Below are 17,320 nucleotides of genomic sequence, written 5' to 3' on the forward strand. Positions count from 1 at the left end.
GTTTTTTATTTCTTCTGCTTTTGGTTTAAAATAATATGGAATTTTTGCCTGTTTTTTCTTTGGGGCAGGGGGTTCAACAGCTTGTGCTGGAGCTAGAGGAATCCCCAGTTCTTTATAATTCTGTCTTGTAAGTACCATTTGAGTTATCTTCTCTAGCCGTGTGCTAGGGCCTTATTCAAAAGGAGCTCAGAGGTTGTAGTTAGCCTCAGATAGCCTCAAAAAGCACTCAAATAGCACTCAAATAGCCTCAAAATAGCACTGGATGGCCTTGGAAAATTTGAATGGCTTCCACGGGATTACAAAGGGCAGATAAAAAAAGGCAGATAAAAAAGCTCAGGAGAGGAGAGGAGAAAGGGGCGGTTTAAAAATACCTCCTGGTAGCTCCCGGATTCTTTATCAGGCTAAGCTTTGATTTTTTTCTGAATGTCTTTCTGTCTTATTGTTATTATTCTGTAAAAAGCTCCTACTCACTCTGTTGAGGCTCACAGAAGACTTACTGCAGGCGCCATCTTGACCTCGGCCACAACCCTTACAACCACAACCCTGGTGCAAGTAAGAAGAGGGTCCACCCAAGAAAGAGAAGCAAAGATGGATATTACAGAATTAATTATGGGACTGAAAAAAAGTTATTAATGAGAATGCAAAGGTTTTGGAGGAGAAATTGGAAAAAAATGGGAGGTTAGATAGAACAAAATACCAAATCAGTAGTGGATTAAATGGGACAAATTAAAGAGTTATCAACCAAAACCACAGAAATGGGTAAATTGGTCCAAGACTTGAAAACAAAAACACAAGGCCTAGAGGAAATGATGAAAAAGACTCAAGCGGAGAGCAGAGAACTGAAAAGGGAACAGGAATAAAATGAGAGAAAAATTGGCAGAATTAAAAGTGATGTAAGAAGCCGCCTGGGATTTGATAGCAATTTTAGAGATGCCACAGAAGGAACTAACTTTGTGCTATTGAGGGATTCTGGAGGATACAGAGGAAGACATTAGAGATAAAATAATAAAGGGATTAGCCAATTGGCTGGAAATTCAAGATGAAGAAATGTGTACTTTTATTGATAAAATCTTCCTGGTTAGATCAAGCTTTGCAAAAGCAAAAAAATTGCCCAGTGATTGCCTGGTAATTTTAATTCGAGAGCAGCAATTACTGCGAGCTTTGCAACCTGGCGTGGCTTCCCAAGACCGGGTGACACCCCCTTTTGCTGCTGGCCATCACTCCGCCCCCTCCTCAGGTAGCCAATCAGATGCTGGTTTGGCGGCGGAGTGAGGGCCAGGTGGGGAAGGCTCCAGCCAACCACCTCTCCAGTTGGTCTTTGGAGTGTCAGGAGAGTGGTCGTCGCTGGACCCGTCCCCTGAGTAGGTAAGTCTTGACCTCAGATAAGCTGGCTTGCTTTGTTTTTTCTGAAGTTTTTTGGGGAGGCGAGGGAGCGGTGGACAGGCTGCGTGCCCTCACCCGCACACCTGGGCCACTGCCGAGGGGGCAAGCCATTCCGCTTTACTGGCGGCTGTCCCCTTTCCCCCCTCCTTTGTATGTGGGAGGTTTGGAAATGGCAGAGGGCTGTGCACCATTTCTCTGCACTCCCGAGTGGCTTCCGGGGGGGGGGGGCAGGGGGTTGAGTTGAGCCGCTTTCCAGCAGCCACCCCCCCACCTTCCCCCTTTCATTGGCGGTTTCAGAGGAGCTGGGATAGGGATCACTGAGGCAGCTCCCGTGGCATGGGTCAGCCTGTTTAGGCCTGTGCTGCCGGCACCTTTTGGTGCCGATGGCCCTTTGGCATCCAAGAGTGGGGATTGGGGCTGCGCCATCAGTGTGGCAGACCCCGTACCTCAGGGTGGCCTGTTGAGGCCTGTGGGGATGACCTTGCCCACCTCCAGCTCCGTTCTCCGGACAAATTCCGTAGGGCCCCCACCCACCCATGCAGGGCACCACCATTTTGGTTGACACGTGGCTGGTGCCGTTTTGCGGCTGCCTATGGGCGCTGCAATTTTGAAGTTACTCGTGATCGGCGCCATCTTTTCCAGCAGTGTGGCTGGCTCCTGCAGCTCGGAGTGGCCTGCCGGGGCCTGCTGCAGGTGGCACCGACTACTAAGCAGCCTCATCCCCGGTGGGAGGAAAGGCTGTACAGGGCCCTGGCTCCCGCTGGCTACGTGATCAAGTGGGACCAGGCCTGCCTTGTCCCCCATAGGCCTTACCCACACTTATTACCCCGTTTCCCTCTCTATCCGCTTAGGATTTACTATCCTTGAAAGTATATAGATAGCTCACTTGTTTGGAGCATGGTGTTGACTATGATCAGTTCGCAAGTTCATCCCCTACAAGGGATAGTAGCTACTCCTTCTGGGACTGTTCTACAAAGACTTTCTTTAGCCCCCCAAAATGTGTGAGCATGGGTGTAAAAATGACTTTACATGGGAGGGATATATTATATTTCATATCTATTATTACATATTTCAGCATGGCTAGCCGTTAGTCACAGCACAGTGTTGGGAATGTTAGGTTTGGTCCCCACACTCTCTTACCCATCCGATGTGCACACATAACCAGTGAAGTTCTTCTATCTACCACTGGCATAGGAAAACTCAGCCCTCCAGATGTTTTGGGACTACAACTCCCATCATCCCTAGCTAACAGAACCAGTGTTCAGGGATGATGGGAGCTGTAGTCCCCAAACATCTGGAGGGCTGAGTTTGCCTATGCCTGATTTACCCGCTCTAGTTCCCTCATGGAGGTTGACGGTGCCTGATGTTCTTAGCCATTGGAAAACTTCGTTCTAACAGTTCTTTGTCTTGCTTTATAGCTTTCTCATAGGGTGTGTGTACGCAGCAAGGTTTGCTGATTCTGCCTATTTAGGCTGTCAGCTTAGTTTCCTACTGTTGTTTTGCCTTCTTAGTCCCTTTGTAAGTCAGCTCTAGTACTCACAGTATAGCTCAGCATTTACAATACACTTTTCTTTCACACAACTAGGTAAGCTGGTAGTCACAGGGTAGTTAGCACGCAAGTTTATGCCATCATGTCCCCCACTGCCCCAGCTGCACAGGGAGATATTTTGCTCCCACACACATGTAAGAGCACAGCCGGTGTGCCCCCAGCCAAGCCATGCAGGAGGCAAATAATAAAAAGAAAAGAGTCCTGTCCACAGGCAGGAAGGCCGCGCCTGTCCCTCACGCAGCAGCCAAGGGCAAGGGTGCCTTGTTTGGTAGCCCCTCCACTTCTGGAGCTGGCAAGAGGTGCAGGGCAGCTAAACAGGTGGCTGACTGTCCCCGGCATCGGGATAGTTCCCAACCTTCTGGTTCCCCTGATTATTTTACTCCTAATGGCTCCGCATACCAGTCAAGTGGGAAGGATGTCAGGGATGCGATGATCTCACACTTGAAGCAACAATTGGCACATGCAGAGGCACGTTTGGTGAGATCTCGTTCCCCTCACCGTCGTTCACAGGGAGGGGAGGAGACGCAAGGACATGTTGCGTGTTTTTAGCTATTCTGACAGTTCCTCCAGCCCTGACTCACACAGGGCCCACCCACAGGAAGAGGAGATTGAGGTAAAGGAAGCACAGTGTAAAGTACAAGAGGTATTCTTCAGACTCACCGAACTTTTCAGGTACGTCCGATTCATCCAGTCGTGAATCTCAGGGGCATTGCAAAGGGTATTGGGTGACCACCCCGAAATCCCCTGGGCTTCCGAAATGGATTTGGAAGCGTAGAAATCGGTGCCATTGCTGTGCCAATGGCGCTACGGCACCATGTGGTGAGGAAGGGATGGATACTAGAGGTAGGGTCCGTGAGTCCAACTTCAAGTGCACTGACCAGTCCCCGGGGATCTGGATTAGGAAAAAGTTACACGAACGTATTCTTAATGGGGATTTTATTGATCTATTCTCCCTGCTTTCCCCGGCCTCCACCTTTACCCTTGGGTCTAAACCGGCTTTTTGCTGTAAAAAAGAGAAGGCTGCGGACATGGAGAGCAGCTTCGATAACTGGCTGTTGCCATTCACCATATATGCGGGTGTAGTATCGGTGGCTTACCCTGACAGGGCATGCCAGTGATTGCCTGTGGTTTTTAATTTGAGAACAGCAAAGGACAGGATTTTACAGATGAATGATAAAAAAAAGGCTTCAAATAGATCGGGGTGGCCAGCTTCCAAGAGACTGCAATCTACTTACAGAATTAAAAACTAGCAGTGATCTACTCCAGTGTTTTGAGGTTCAGGTCAAAGTTGAAAGCCCTTTTTGTGGGGGGGGGGGTTTCAGGTCAAAGTTGTACATTATGCAACAATAGAGGACGGAGCGAGGGGATGGGGCCAGATTCTATTTTACCCAGTGTCAGGGAACTGACATCGGAGCCAGAAGTGGAGGCAGGGCTCCCAAGCGATGCCGGAGAAGGGCCAAGCAGGGAGAGAGGGAACTCATCGGCTGGGGAAGGAAATCAGCGTAACACCAGGGATAAAGGGGGGCGGATGGGGGAATCAGAGAGGGGGCTCCAGGACTCTTCGCCGGAGACCAGCGGGGAGAGCACAGGTCCTCCGCTACCCACACCCACCCTGCGCAGGGAATGTAGGCGTAGACTTGGCGTCAAAGAACTTCTTTGCTGGAAGAAGTTCAAGAAACGCCCACTGACTGATTCTGCTAGCGACTGAACAGCCACGAAGTGAAGGGCTGTCCAGCCAGGAAAGGTTTAGCCAGGCTACCTAGCCAGGAGTGGCGGCAACTTACGCACGAGCAACCCCATATAACCATTACACCTGTGCTGGTCCCGGGGGGAAGGTTACCGTTGGCGTAGTCAAAGTCCAGTCCTGGGTCACTAGCCTGGAAACAGTTCACAAGGAGTGGGGCGAGGTCCAAAGCAGGAAGCCGGGCGGGGACAGGAACACTGGAGGGTCAGGTCTGGGTCCGGGCAGGAACAGGTACTCAACAACAACGTTGCTCCCGCAACCTGGGACCGGGCTGACTGGCCTTTATCTTCTCTGAGGCCAGGGGCGGCCCCGGCCCCCAGGAGACCCGCCTCTCCTGGCCTTAAGGCGAGCACTCCTCCTGGGAGAAACCAGTTCCCTTCGCCTCTCTGCCCTAAGCCTCTGCAGTTCAGGAGAGGCCGAAGGGTTACTGGGCCCCGGGGGAGACTCACCTGTAGGCACTGAGTCCTCAACCACCTCTGGGGCCAGAGTGGGTTCACCTGGTGCCTGCTCCTGAGGATCCGGCACAGGTGCAGGCACTTCAGAATCAAGGCCCTGCCCCAGTTCATCCGGCCCTGGAGGCGGGGACTCCTGTGCAGGCTGGGATTCCTCCGGTTCAGCCTCTGAATCGGATTCCCAGGCCATCACACCACCCAGCAATCGACATTACAAGATTTTCTGGCACAGCCACTTAAGGGTGTAATCAATGGAATATTAAGTACAGGGAAATTGCCAGAACCTTTGAAAGAGGCATATATTACATTGCTTCCAAAACAAGATACAGACTTACTGTCAGTTAAAAATTACAGGCCAATCTCTTTATTAAATAATGATTACAAACTATTTGCCAGTATTTTGGCAAATTGTATGAAAGTTATTTTAAAGGATTTAATTCACCAAGACCAAGCCAGCTTTCTTCCTGGCCACCAGATGAAAGATAACATAAGGAATATAATCAATTTAATAGAATATCTGGAGGTCAGGAATGATAGGCAAGCGGCTTTAATGTTCATAGATATGTGCATAAGGCCTTTGATAAGGTCTCCTGGGCTTTTATGAATAAAAGGTTGTGAGGAGAATCAGAACTTACAGGGTTAAACAGCTCTGTGTATCGTCCTGCCTACTGAGAGGTGTGGTTTGTTCACATACGGGAATGTTTATTTGTGTGTGATTTACTTTCGGTTTTCGCTGACAGAAGGGAGGAAGCAATGCCTGCTTTATCTCCCAGATGATTTATTTGCTATGCTGTACATTAAAGCTTCTTTAGAATAGGAAGAAGCCTGCGTACCGAGTGTTATTTATTGCACCCACACATGGCACACACCATTGCTGCGATACTCTGCTTGCAGTCTGGAGAAGTCCAAAGGCACAGAGGATGCGTGCCGGACGTCAGCATAACACAACAGGTTATGGCTTTAGTCATGTCATGTCTGGGGCATGTGTGTGCAGCAAGTCCAACTGGAGATCCTGCCTAAGGCTTGAGGCAGTGGAGCTCTCTGGTGAAGGCATTATCTTCAGGACCGGGTGCCAGGAGCTACTGGAATGTGAGTATGCTAAGACCCGGGGGAAAAGATGGCAGAAGGCCAAGAGTCCTACACAGTCTTTTTTGAGAGACTCAATGGACATAACTGAGAGGAGTGGTCCCAGAAAGCTAAGGCCTGGCTTATAGCCAAAGGTCTGTGGGAGGCCACCCAGGCAGCTCCGCTTCAAGCTGCAGATGGAGCCAGTGCAGCGGCAGTTACAGCAGCAAATGCCTCACAGAGGAGGGATCAGAGAGCCCTGGGATCTATAGTGCTCAGTCTGGATGGCTCACAGTTGCCAATTGTTGAGGGTGTTGAAAATGCCCAGGCAGTTTGGCAAGAGCTGGAGAGGGTTCACCAAGGAACCACAGCGGGAGGCAAAGGCCACGTCCCCAGAAGCAGCACAGCCTCAAGGAGTGCTGCTGGCAGGAGTGGGTGGGGGAGCAGTAAAGGCAGAAGACACAGTGAAAGTTTTTTCTTCTCGTTGTTCTTATGTATGCAGTTCTGATCAACACCTGCATTAGTCATGTCCTAGGAGAACCAAGGAATCTACACAGGATGCCTCCAAGGTCATTTCCCATGGCAGCCAGGCAACCAGATAAGAGGGGGAGCCCAGCGTGGGAATGCAAGGTGAGGACATGACAGAGGAAATGAGAGAGACAACGCTTCGCATCATCTTGCTGTTTTCATAGCAACAGTCAAAGACAGCTCCAGTGAGGTCAACATGCTGCGCTGGATCATCAACTCTGGTGCAAGTCATCATCTGCTGCCATCTAGTGGCCGAATGTGGAACTGCAGAGCTGTTTCAACTGGAAAAGCAGTCACACTTGCAGATGGGACTCAGAGACAGTTGGCGACTGTAGGAAATGTCTTTGTACCTTTCTTACAGGCGGAGCTGGAAGCGTATGTGGTGCCAGGAATGCAATATTGTTTGTTATCTGTTTCTTCCCTTAAAGATGGCTATAAGGTTTGCTTTGAAAATGCTGCCTGTTCTATTTCCAGAGGTGGGAAGCATCTGGTCAGTGTTGAATATCAGTACAGGCTCTATGTTCTGGAAAAACCTCCAGCAGGTAAGGGTGACACTGAGACAGCACAAGCCCAGTGTGCTAACATTCCCACACACAATATGTGTCAGCATTTATGGCACAGGAGAATGTCGCACAGCAACTGGAAATATATCCAGAAGCTTCCAGAATGCACAACCACTTACCCTAGACACAAACCTTCACAGAACTCCCCATGATGCTGGAAGCTCAGAGGTTGTGAGGAGAACCTGAGCTTACAGGGTTAAACAGCTCAGAGTGTACGTCCTGCCTACTGTGGGGTGGGGAGAGACTCTGCGTCACTTCCGAGAGTCTCAGCTCTTTGTTCTCTCTGCTTTCGCTTTTGAAGAGAGCAGACGTGTTTTCACGATGCTGTGCGCTGTATTAGACAATGGATAGTTCTGCTGTAAATAAAGCTGCTTTTAGTTATTAGTAAACTCTGTGTGAGACTCTGTTTAAGCACACTGAAGAAGCACGGAAGACAGCAGCTTTCTCTGACCGCTGCAAACTCTGCTATTTTGCTCAGAGCATTGGAATGTGGACTTTGGAATGCAGAGGCCTGGCAGCGAGAGCGGGCCAGACGCCAGGCTTATCTGAGCAATAAATCTTCTCAGAGGTTATGGATGCAGTGATACGCCAATTGAGAAAGCCTGCTTTGATGTGCTGTGTGCTGAGAAAGCCAAAAAGCTGCTGGTTTTGGCTGCCGGAGAAGAAAGGCCAGCTTTGAGGCTCTGCCTGGGAGAAAAGCAGGGAGCCTAGCTGGCTGCAAGCTGTGTGCTGCAAAGAGTCGCTGGAGGCCTCTCCTCGGAAGCCGGCTGGTATGCGTGAGTACTTCAGTGCCCCAAGGGAGGACCGGGGGAGGAGATGGCTGAGCTGCAGGACTGTTGTTCCAGGGAAAAGGGAGAAGTATTCTTTCCTGCAAAAAGAGAGGAAAGGAAACAAAGACCACCGCTTAATGCCTGGGAACGGGCTGTCAATGGGCAATAAGACTGCCGCATTGTGAATCGCGCTGTTTATGGACAACGTAATTCTTTGACAGCTAACTCTGCAAGAGAGATACTTTGTTTTTGACTGGTTTCTCCGGACTTTAAGGTAACTGTAAATTAACTGAAATTGAAACTGTTGCTTATTTTGTTAAATGGGGGACTTGGAAGAGTTACTTTAATGCAACAAGTATTGACTGTTACTGTGTCCCCCTAGAGCAGGGGTCTGCAACCTTTAAGACAAAAAGAGCCACTTGGACCCGTTTCCGAAGAAAAAACAACAACTGGGAGCCGCAAAACCATTGCGACATTTAAAACAAATATAACACTGTGAACGGCTTCCCGTGCTTGACTATTTCCTGAGCGGCTACAAAACTAGCATATGTTGTGGAATTTGCAGACTTCACCCAATTCTTGAAATTATTTTTGCTCCTATCAACCTTCCTCATAAGTTCTGCAATGGCTTTTCGTCTCTCATCTCCATCTGGATATTTTTCAGCAAAGGCTGCGTGTTTATTCTGGAAATGTCTTGCAATATTTGACTTTTTGTTGGTTGCAAATTTCTCACCACATATTAAGCATACTGGTAAACCAGTCTTGTCAGTAGAGAAGGCAAATGATTCTGTCCATGTATCATTAAACATTCTGTTTTCTTCAGAAATTTTTCTTTTCTTGCCTTTATCCATGGCTGGCCTACCGGGGGGTCCAAAAGAGGGACATAATTAGAAATCAGAGGGCCCCATAGCAAAATTTGCTATGCCCAATAATCAATGCCCCAAAATGCCATAGAAAATTAATCAGGGCCCCAGTGTACCATAAATCATAATCAGTGCCTGATGTAAATAATAATTAATAATGAGGGCCCAATGTCATCCTCGTCATTTTAAAATAACTTTTTTGACACTTTTTTATTATTTTTTTGTTTGACCCCTCAGAATTACTCCTCCTCATAGAAATAAACGTTAAATTAACAAGTTACCTTTTTTTGAGTGTGTGTTCTTCACTCCCCTTCAAAACAGTGACCAGCTTACATGCCCCCTTTCAATGCAGCCTGCTTACAGCCCTCAACCAAAATGGCCGCTCCCGCGACTCCCACGTGCGCCCACATAGATGGCGCCGACGATTTTCCCTTATCAGTGCCCTTTAAAGAAATGGACGCCGCAGCTTCAACCCACGCCTAGAGGAGGCTAGAGAGGGAGAAAAGCGGGGGGGGGGAGGAAAGCAGCGAGGACGGCAGAGAAGGACTGCCGGGAGTGGAATCCCACACACCGCGAGGGGAAGGAAGGGAGAGGGTGCGAGCTGGAACGGGGCAAAGAGGGCGGTCCCCAGTCGTGCCTGGCCTTAAATGGGCTAGGCCACACCTCCCCGGCCCCGCCGATTGGCGGGCAGGGTTGCAGGCACGCCCGGGGATTCCCCTGTTCTCGCGGGGGCAAAAGGCCAGCCCCCGCGAGTGGAGTGTGGGAGGGGTTAGCTCGCAACCCCCTCTCCTCTCTAGCTTGGAAATGGCTTTGCAGAAAATGCGCCTCCTCCCCTCGCCTCCGCCCCGGAGCCGCGGCAAAGGCGTTAAAGAGCCGCATGCGGCTCCGGAGCCGCAGGTTGCCGACCCCTGCCCTAGAGGAACTTTGAAATTGTTACAACTGGCCAGGGAATTTTCTACTTCAAAACAAACTCCGGCTGTGGGACCGACCTTGAGCTTCAGATAAAGTGTTATGGCAGACTTGCTTCAAGAAAAAACAACAAGGTCTGGTAAATCGTGGCAGCAGCGAAGAGCATCAGCATCTGGCCCTTCTGTACCACCAGGGGCAGTATCTGTTCAAGCTAAGCCAAAAGGAATGGCATCTGAAGATGTTTTAGCTTTGGCATTAGGTAAAATCAATGAATCTTTGGGGAAATTAAGTAAACAATTAGCTGAAGCAACAACTAAAATTGACCAAAATACTACAAGCATCAATAACTTGGGACAGAAGGTGAACACTAACACAGAATCTATTGAGAAAGTGCTACAGGAATCTACTCTGACTCGAAAGACAGCTGATGAAGCAAAGGAAAAAGCAGTGGCTGTAGAGGAGAAGTTACCACCGATATGTAGGCAACTTGAGGACCACAGGTCGATGTTGTCTATGATTGAATTGAAGGAAAAACAAATTTAAGGATCAGGGCCGTACCTGAACTTGAGAAAGACAACCTAAGCGACTTTCTTATGCAGAAATTTGTAGACTTTTGGAACCTAGATTTAGAGAATCAAGATTTTAAGATAGTATGTGCTTTTAGGCTTGGAAGAGAGGGGGGGAACAGGGTGAAAGACTGTTTGATTACCCTCCGAACAAAAGAGGAGAGAGATAAAATATTGAGTCTGCATTTTCAGAAGACCTTGGAAATACATCAATCAAGAGTGGAGATATTTAAAGACATTCCGAAATACCTTCTGGACCTCAGGTCTAACTACGGAGATCTAGTTGCCCTGTTGAGAAGCAATAGAATTGTTTTCAGGTGGGAATTCCCCCAAGGCCTATCTTTTAGTTTCAAAGGAAGAAAGATAAAAATAAGATCAGTGGATGATAAAGAAAGATTTTTGAAGGATCACGGAGAAGACCTGCAGAAAGAATCTGGAGAAGAGCCAAGAGCACTAAAACCAGGAATACTAGACATAGCATCACTACCTTTTGGATTGAACAACTCAGAGAAAGTGATACCACCGACAGAACAAGAACAATTACTGGGTGCAGTTGGAGGAAAAGCAAAGTAACTACGCCATGGCTCTGCAACTATTAAGTTGGAACATTAATGGTTTTAACTCCCCACAGAAAAGGAAAAAAGTTTTTCATTTATTGAAAAAGGAACAACTGGACTTGATTTGTTTACAGGAAACACATGTGATAAGGCTACATAGAAAAGTACTGATCAATAAAAGATTGGGCCAAGAGTTTATTTCATCGGATAAGGTTAAAAAAAGAGGAGTAGTGATTTATGCAAAAGAGAGCCTATCACCAAAATTTATTTTTAAAGATGATCAAGGAAGATTTGTGGCAATTGAAATTCAAATACAAGGAGAGAAATTTTTGATAGTAGGAGTTTATGCACCAAATGAGGGGAAATCTGAATTTCTTAAAAAGTTGCACGAGACATTGCTGGACTAACTGGACTACAACATCATCATGATGGGAGATATGAATGGAGTGGTATCTACAAACATGGACAAGGCACAGAGACAGGTAGTCACTAAAGACGGCAGACTGCCAAAAACCATTTTTGAGATGACTGACAATATGGATTTGATTGCCATTTGGAGAACAAAGAATCCCTTGGGTAGAGAGGGAACTTTCTTCTCTGAAGTCAAAATGACATGGACAAGAATTGACCAAATCTGGATAACTAGAGGACTGGCTCCTAAGACTTGTTGTTGTTGTTTAGTCGTTTAGTCGTGTCCGACTCTTCGTGACCCCCTGGACCAGAGAACGCCAGGCACTTCTGTCCTCCATTGCCTCCCGCAGTTGGGTCAAACTCATGCTGGTAACCTCGAAAACACTATCCAACCATCTCGCCCTCTGCCGCCCCCTTCTCCTTGTGCCCTCCATCTTTCCCAACATCAGGGTCTTCTCCAGGGAGTCTTCTCTTCTCATGAGGTGGCCAAAGTATTGGAGCCTCAGCTTCACAATCTGTCCTTCCAGTGAGCACTCAGGGCTGATTTCCTTCAGTATGGAGAGGGTTGATCTTCTTGCAGTCCATGGGACTCTCAAGAGTCTCCTCCAGCACCATAATTCAAAAGCATCAATTCTTCGGCGATCAGCCTTCTTTATGGTCCAGCTCTCACTTCCATACATCACTACTGGGAAAACCATAGCTTTAACTATACGAACCTTTGTTGGCAAGGTGATGTCTCTACTTCTCAAGATGCTGTCTAGGCCTGTCATTGCCCTTCTCCCAAGAAGCAGGCGTCTTTTAATTTTGTGGCTGCTGTCACCATCTGCAGTGATCATTGAGCCCAAGAAAGTAAAATCTCTCACTACCTCCATTTCTTCTCCTTCTATTTGCCAGGAGGTGATGGGACCAGTGGCCATGATCTTCGATTTTTGATGTTGAGCTTCAGACCATATTTTGTGCTCTCCTCTTTCACCCTCATTAAAAGGTTCTTTAATTCCTCCTCACTTTCTGCCATCAAGGTTGTGTCATCTGCATATCTGAGGTTGTTGATATTTCTTCCGGCAATCTTAATTCCGGCTAGGGATTCATCCAGCTCAGCCTTTTTCATGATGAATTCTGCATATAAGTTAAATAACCAGGGAGACAATATACAGCCTTGCCGTACTCCTTTCCCAATTTTGAACCAATCAGTTGTTCCATATCCAGTTCTAACTGTAGCTTCTTGTCCCACATAGAGATTTCTCAGGAGACAGATGAGGTGATCTGGCACTCCCATTTCTTTAAGAACTTGCCATAGTTTGCCGTGGTCGACACAGTCAAAGGCTTTTGCATAGTCAATGAAGCAGAAGTAGATGTCTTTCTGGAACTCTCTAGCTTTCTCCATAATCCAGCGCATGTTTGCAATTTGGTCTCTGGTTCCTCTGCCCCTTCGAAATCCAGCTTGCACTTCTGGGAGTTCTCGGTCCACATACTGCTTGAGCCTTCCTTGTAGAATTTTAAGCATAACCTTGCTAGCGTGTGAAATGAGTGCAATTGTGCGGTAGTTGGAGCATTCTTTGGCACTGCTCTTCTTTGGGATTGGGATGTAGACTGATCTTCTCCAATCTTCTGGCCACTGCTGAGTTTTCCAAACTTGCTGGCATATTGAGTGTAGCACCTTAACAGCATCATCTTTTAAAATTTTAAATAGTTCAGCTGGAATACCATCACTTCCACTGGCCTTGTTATTTGCAGTGCTTTCTAAGGCCCATTTGACTTCACTCTCCAGGATGTCTGGTTCAAGGTCAGCAACCACACTACCTGGGGTGTACGGGCCATCCATATCTTTCTGGTATAATTCCTCTGTGTATTCTTGCCACCTCTTCTTGATGTCTTCTGCTTCTGTTAGGTCCTTTCCACTTTTGTCTTTTATTATGGCAATCTTTGTACGAAATGTTCCTTTCATATCTCCAATTTTCTTGAACAGATCTCTGGTTCTTCCCATTCTGTTGCTTTCCTCTATTCCTTGCTATTCTTTGGAAATCTGCATTCAATTTCCTGTATCTTTCACCATCTCCCTCCCTTTTTGCTTGCCTTCTCTCCCCCGCTATTTGTAAGGCCTCATTGGATAGCCACTTTGCTTTCCTGCATTTCCTTTTCATTGGGATGGTTTTCGTTGCTGCTGTTATGACGTGGGGTTTGTGATTTCAACTCTCTTGACATAATATGCTGGAGACAGTTCTCTAGTAACACTTCTTTATTAAAGCAAACAAGACTGAGACCTGAGGAGGGGAGAGCTACATTTATAGGGACAGGGAACTAGCTAGAAAGGATACATTTTGGAGGGAACAATATCAGGCAATCACAGTCCTGCCTTTTGGAGGAAACCAATAAGACAGAGGATCCAAATACAGCAGCTTAAATGAACCAATAGTAGCTGTACCCTCTGGAACCAAAAGGCAGTTACTTTACCCTAATGCAAATACAGACAATAATAATACAGATATAAAATCCTTTGACTCAATACACAACACCCCTCCCCCCCCTAGTGAGCACAGCAGACGTAATCTCTCAGGTACTGTGGGGTCCTACAACTTCTACTTGATCTCCTGACAACAGGTGTTGCCGGTTCTGGATTGGGTGTCACCTGTGGTAGGGGGGCTGCTATAGGGGTTTCATCAGGAACAGATGGAGTCCCAGACATCTCAGGGTCCCCTACCTGTACCTCGTCATCCTGAGGACTAGCAGACCCTGGTTCATTTGCTGAAGCCCCTGGTGACTGCACCTCTGGGCCATTTTCACTCTGGTCTTGCAGCTCTGCGTCGTTAGCCAGGGATGAATTATCAGACTCCTCCCTGCTGAGCGCCCGGCGCCTCAGCTGATCTATATGTCTCTTCCAAACTTGCCCATTTTTCAAGGTCACATAATAGGACACAGGTCCACTAGTCCGGGTGACCACACCACCCACCCACCGCGAACCTCGTGAATAGTTCCTCACCCAGACCAGATCTTCAGGGGCGAGATACCTTGTTGTGTCAGTCTCAGCCTGGGGGGTTGCTCTTGAATTACGGTTTAGCATTTTATCCGGGTGGACATAATCCAGCACCGTTACCAGTCTTCTACCCAAGAGCAGCTCAGCTGGCGACTTGCCCGTCGCAGTACACAGCGTCGAATGCTGCAAAAATAACATTCGCGCGATGCGAGCTGACCAGTTACCCTCCATTAAGCGCACAATGGATTCTTTGGCTGTTCTTATCATGTGCTCCTCCTGCCCATTGGAGGATTGGTGAAAGGGCGCGAATGTGACCCCTCTTATGAAGTTATCAGCCAAGAATGCCCTGAATTCTTGGGATACAAAAGCTGCCCCATTATCTGATACAATGGTCTCAGGTAACCCGTGGGTTGCAAACAGCTGCCTCAACACCTTGATTACGGCAGCTGATGCCATGCTAGGGACCATCGCCACTTCTAACCATTTGGAATATGCATCGACGATAACCAAAAAGACCTTCCCCTGGAATGGCCCAGCAAAATCTAAGTGCAGCCGGCTCCAGGGAGATCTGGACTGCTCCCACCAGTGAACTGGTGCTCTGGCCACTTCTGGCCGCACCTCTTGGCATGCCTTGCATGTTCGTACCCATTGTTCTATGTTCTGGTCCATTCCAGGCCACCACACATAACATCGGGCTAGCGACTTCATCCTGACCATTCCCGGGTGTCCCATGTGAAGCGTCTCAAGAACCCTGTTTCTCAGTGGTGCTGGGATGATCACCCTATCTCCCCACAGGAGACAACCCTTATGCATGGACAACTCGTGCTGCCTTGTCGCATAAGGCCTGAATTTGTCTTCATGCGGACCACCTGGCCACCCCCTCCCCACCCAAGTGAGCACACGGGAGTGAACAGCATCTTTCCTCATTTTCTCAGCTATATCAGTAGCCGTTACAGGAGCCCCCGGAAGTGTTTCCAGCATCATTATGTGCTCCGCTGGAGCAGGATCCTCATTGCTCTCGCCAGGAAGGGGCAATCGACTCAGCGCATCAGCGTGGCACAACGGTTTCCCCGGCACATGGGTCAGGGTGTACTGGAACCCGTTCAGGAATATAGACCAACGCAACATTCTGGGGGAGAGAATTTGTGGCGTTTGTTTGTTCGGGTTGAACAACCCTAACAGTGGTTTGTGGTCCGTTTCAATGGAGAAATGGCGACCGTACACATAATCATGGAACTTTTTGATTCCTGCCACAATTGCAAGCGCCTCTTTGTCAATTTGAGCATAGTTGCGCTCCATGGGCGACAACGTACGGGAATAGAAAGAGATGGGCTTTTCCGACCCATCCGGTTCCCTATGACTCAGCACCGCCCCCAGGCCATATTGAGAGGCATCACATGCCAGGACCAGCGGCTTCGACTCATCATAATGAGCAAGGACGCTCTTGCTACTCAGCATTCCTCGCAAGGAGTCAAAAGCCTTCTGCTGCCCCTGCCCCCATCGCCACACATTCTTTTTCTGCAACAGTCTATGTAATGGTTCAGCTACCGAAGCTTTCTGGGGTAAGAACGAATGATAAAAGTTAATAAGTCCCAGGAATGACTGCAACTCCGTCTTGTTCTGTGGTCGTGGTGCCTCGATGATGGCCTTAACCTTAGCATCTGTGGGGTGGATGCCTGATGCATCAATTTTAAACCCCAAGAAATCCACAGTTGGCACCCCAAAACTGCATTTTTCCTTTTTTAGTTGCAACCCCACCTCATTGAACTTGAGCAACACTGCACGGACACGCGCAACCAGTTCCTGTGTGTCTTTTCCAGCAATCAAAACGTCATCAAAAAATGGCAAGACCCCCGGCAGACCTCTTAACAGGCGTTCCATGAGCCCTTGAAAAATCCCTGGGGCCACACAAACTCCAAATTGTAATCTGTTAACTCTGAACGCCCCTTTATGTGTGACAATAGTCTGTGCTTCCGCTGATTGTGGGGCTACTGGCAGCTGTTGGTAAGCTTGTGCCAGGTCAATTTTGGTGAACACCTTGCCCCCAGCCAGTTTAGCCAACAGATGTGATACGACTGGAATGGGGTATGAGTTTCCCCTGAGTGCCTTATTGATAGTACATTTGTAATCAGCACAGATCCTGACTTCCCCATTTGCTTTAAGGGGCGTGACGATTGGAGTCTCCCACTTAGCGGAGTCCACGGGTGAGAGAACTCCCTGCTTGACCAATTTATCCAGCTCTGCTTCGATCTTGGGTTGCAGTGCAAATGGCACTCGCCTTGGTTTGAGTCGGATTGGGGCCACCCCAGGGTCCAATTCGAAGTCAACTGGGGGCCCTTTATAACAACCCAGTTTTCCATTAAAGAGACCAGCAAATTCTTTGCATAATGCCTCGCTCATCTCAGGGCAGGTTTGGATTGAATTAAGCCCTGATATACTCAGTCCCAGGGCGGGGAACCAGTCAGTGCCCAGGAGACTGGGGCGACTGCCCTTCGCAATCACCAGTTTGAGTACCGCCTGTTTGTCCCGGAACTGTACTCTCACGGCACACATTCCCATGACATGGATGCGGCCCACTGAGTATGACTGCAAAGTTGCCGGGAAGGGCTCCAGAGGGGGCAACTTACCCCTGGGGAAGAATGTCCTCGCGGTCTGGTCCGACACGATAGTGAATCCAGATCTGGAGTCCACCTCCATGTCGCACAGCTGACCCTCAATCTTCACCTTGACGTGTGCCTTGCCTTGCGCTGGAAACTGCACGACCCTCCCGTTGATCTCCGTTACGTAGTGGCAGTCCTTTAGAACATGGTTTGCTGTGGGCGGTCTGCGATGCTCCAGTCTAGGTGCTCCTGTCACTCCCAACGCCGCCGATCTACAGACCCTGGCGATGTGACCTGTCTTTCCGCACGTCCGGCACATAGCATCCCGGAAACGACAACTCTTCCGCTCATGGTTTCCGCCACAACCAGGGCACCTGCCTCGGTGATCT

At 48.5% G+C, this 17,320-nt stretch overlaps 1 protein-coding gene and 1 long non-coding RNA gene across 2 annotated transcripts in view; both read right to left on the reverse strand.

The window, feature by feature from the left end:
* LOC309361268 (uncharacterized protein) overlaps window positions 1-17,320 on the reverse strand; it is a gene marked incomplete at its 3' end in the record, with an annotated part of 324,188 nt that overhangs the window by 59,378 nt on the left and 247,490 nt on the right. The gene's annotated exons all lie outside the window — the stretch shown is intronic.
* LOC309361174 lies at window positions 8,563-9,319 on the reverse strand. The gene is made up of 2 exons (XR_014164366.1): window positions 9,199-9,319; window positions 8,563-8,912 (listed from the first exon to the last, which is right to left on the reverse strand). It is a non-coding gene; the product is annotated as an uncharacterized lncRNA (long non-coding RNA).

The sequence above is a fragment of the Podarcis melisellensis genome, assembly GCF_964234715.1.
Source record: "Podarcis melisellensis genome assembly, chromosome: W".
Lineage (NCBI taxonomy): Eukaryota > Metazoa > Chordata > Lepidosauria > Squamata > Lacertidae > Podarcis > Podarcis melisellensis.